This window comes from Myotis lucifugus, unplaced genomic scaffold, assembly GCF_000147115.1.
Source record: "Myotis lucifugus unplaced genomic scaffold, Myoluc2.0 scaffold_313, whole genome shotgun sequence".
NCBI classification, from domain to species: Eukaryota; Metazoa; Chordata; class Mammalia; order Chiroptera; family Vespertilionidae; genus Myotis; species Myotis lucifugus.
The window spans coordinates 281,583-285,138 of NW_005871361.1; positions in this window are offsets into that span (position 1 = coordinate 281,583).

Sequence of the window (3,556 nt, forward strand, 5' to 3'; positions counted from 1 at the left end):
TCATTACTCCTAAATGCAATTTAGGCTGCACACATAGCAAACATTGTCTGCCAACTGAGTAATAAACGAGAACTACTTGTTTTTCACAGAAAGAGAAAAATGCTTAAATGTATAAATGCTAATCTGAAGTGAACAAGGAGTTGGGGGTGGGATAAAGGGAAAGAAATTCAATTTTTTTAATCTATTCAATTTTTGAAATGCACTTTTAATACTACAAATAGTTACAAATTTTAAACTGCCAATTTAAAAAATTCATCATCCTTTGTCTAGCTTTTCTCTTTAATGATTACCCATGGTAGAAGAATAAGAACTGTCCTAAAAATGTCTTAGTTTCAAGTTCAAAGGCAGTATAATTTAAAATGAGCATGCTTGATTTCAAATCACAAGGCTAAATGAATTCTTAATATTCATTAATTATTAACAATGGGGCCTGTTACTGTTGTACACAGTTGCAAACCTAACTATGTACACCTGTGTGATAAATTTTCTTTTTTAAAAATCAATGAATCAGGACTGTCTCTAAATTTAGAATATAAGCTCCAAAAGGGAGAGATATTTGAGTATTTCAACCTTCGATGTCTCCCAAAGACCTAGAACAGTGCCTGGCAAAGAGTAGGCACTCATTACATACTTGCTGGACATTGCTCCAGATGGTACAAATGCTTTGTATGTCAATATATACAATGAGTGCAGATGCTCAAAGAACATAAAGTTGAAGTCTGGGTCCATCTTAAAATGATCACTGACTTAGCCCTCACACACAGTGTTGTGCAAATCAACGGATATTATATCTAAAAGCAAATTGACAATATATGTAAGAATAAAATAAAAAATTTTACACAGGAATCATTAAGGTTCTGAACTTTAAAGCTTGCCAAGAAGCTCTCAAAAAAAAAAAAAATGTCACCTGCACAACTAACATTTTCAACTATCAAACTCTTCCTTTCCTTTTTTTTTTTAAATAGATGATACAAATACAAAAGAGCCATGAAGCTACAACATTTTTAAATTGTAAGAATTCCACTTAACACCAGTGTATTTACTACAAAATTTCATTTCCAGTAATATAAAGCAGGCCTGACCTTTCTTCTAGCAATTGACTTAACTATGCCAAAAGAATACTAAAAGCAATACTTCTGAATACACCTGAAATTGCTAATTCTGTTTGTTTCCCACTCCTAAAAGTATAATGTAAATATTTATGAAACTGGTATTTTTAGTTTTCCCTATTAAAAGCCATTATGAGCACTTAACTGTGAATTAGACTATATCTTAGCCTTTATTAATGGGTTACCCTTTCAGCCCTTGTTTATTTGTTACTAACTCACATGACCTATAGCTGATCTCTTTTCTAGGCCTCATTTCTCTTTTCTGTAGAATAGGAGACCTGAGTTAAAGCAATGATTCTTTTAACCTTCTCTTTGCAAATACTTGAGAATCTGAGGAAAGCTACCTCTCCATAATAATGCACATATGCACTTATGTAAAAATTTTATAAGCAATTATTTATAATGGTGAAAAATTGGAAACAACCTCAATGTTCACCAATAGACAGTTAAGTAAACTGTTATACCCATTCAATGAAATTCCTTGCAACTGTGAGTAGAATGAAGAAATCGTCTATGTACTAATATGAAAAAATTTCCATTGTTACTTGATAAAAGCAAGTTACAGAACAGTGTGCATAATATATAACCTTTTGTGTAAAAAGATAAAAATATAAAATATATTTTAATTTTCATGTATAAACATAAAGAAATTGTGGAAGAATAAACAAGAATTTTTGATGGAAGTGGGAAATGAAGATGGGGGTAGGAGGAACCTTTTATTGTGTACTTTCTTACATTGTTTGAATTATGTGAATGCACTGCCTATTAAATTTTTAAATTAAAAAATATTATATATTTCCTAAAGAGGTCCAGACAACCTACTGAAGCTAGAAGGTAATTTCCTGTCCAGCACTATTTTTCTATAATGCATTGACTTAATAACCATGTAATTATATACACTTAATGAACCAACAAGAAAATTTAAGGAAAAAATATTTTTCATTGTGGTACTCATATAAACATATGAAGTAATTGGATACTGAATGGATACTAAGTGACTCAATAGATCCTAATTTGAAATCTCGTTTTATATAATTTCCTTAATCACTGATGCACTTGGGTAAATTTCTTCAAGGGAAAAAGTTTGCATAAATCATTAAGCCATCTTCCTCCCCATTGATTCAAATTTCAGACAGGGTATTTCACAAGGGAGTCCAGGTTTTAGAAATAAAAATAGAAATTTCTATCTTATCTGACCAAATAATCAAGAGTACTAAAACAAGGGGACCGGAGAAATGCCGTCTTATCATTTGGACATAATCTCAGACTTCGAAGCAAATTAAATAGCACATGAGAACATCACACAGCATCCCCAAATGAGATGACATTTGAGGAGTCCTTCATCCCTCATTTGAGCAGGAAAATCAGGTGGATATGGTTTTCATTCCTAGGCTAGTTACTTAACTTCTCTGGGCCTCCATTCCATCTGTAAAATGGAAATCACAGTACCTATCTCCTAAGGATGTTGTGAGGTTTAAAAGAGGAAACACAGGAAGGCAAGACGCAGAAGGAAAAGATACCCTAGGACCGTTGGCAGGTGTCTGACGGCTCGAATCAAAACAAGCGGCATTCTGGGAGCTGTAGTTTCCAGGGACTGCACTTTCCTGCACAAGCACTGCCTCCTCTACGCCGCCGAAAATCACACCTGGCAGAATTCCCAACGAAAAAGGCGCAACTCTCCAGCCTTTCCCGGCTATGTCTCCTGAAGACCTCCTAGGCAAGCATTTTTTTTTTTTTTTTATCAAAGCAGATGTGTGGGCTGGGTGTGTCTCGGGGTCCTAAACGAAGCCATCGCCACAGTTCTGTGTTTCAGCGGGGCACCCTGTCAAGAGCGGCCGGCTGCAGGCGGTAAGGAAGGCGAAGTTGAAGGCGGCAGCCCTGACCGAAACTTTTCAATTGCCAGGATGATCGGAGGAAACCTACCCTGCCGCGGAGAGAAAAGCAGCCCCCGCCAACCCATCTGCTTCCCAAGCTCTTACCACCCGCCCCCACCCCCCGGCTTCTTTTCTTCCTGGAGTACCTACCCCTGGCGCTCGGTATCTGTTATTATTGAAGCATCAAACCCTGTCGCTTACCGTTTCCTCGCTATGTGCCAGGCTGGTGCTAACCATGCACAACAGGGCGCATTCCCTTCACGCACTCTGATCTCAAGGCTGAAAGCTCCCCATCGCATCCTCACATGCAACCTGTTCCCCCAACTCCCAGGCACCCCACCAGCGGAGCCGCCCCCCTAGCTCTGCACCCCACACGAACCCAGCACCCCCGGGGCTCCGGCACGGCGGTCCCAACCTGGCCCCGACTTGTTGCAAAGAACGCGAGGGCGCCCTCCAAACTTCTGACTTCCCCGGGCGCAGGAGCCCCTCCACGTCCATCAAAGCCCCTACTTTTTCTCCAAAGTTCAACATTCAGACCAGATCATGCACCGCCGCGCCAAGCCCTGTTCCAAC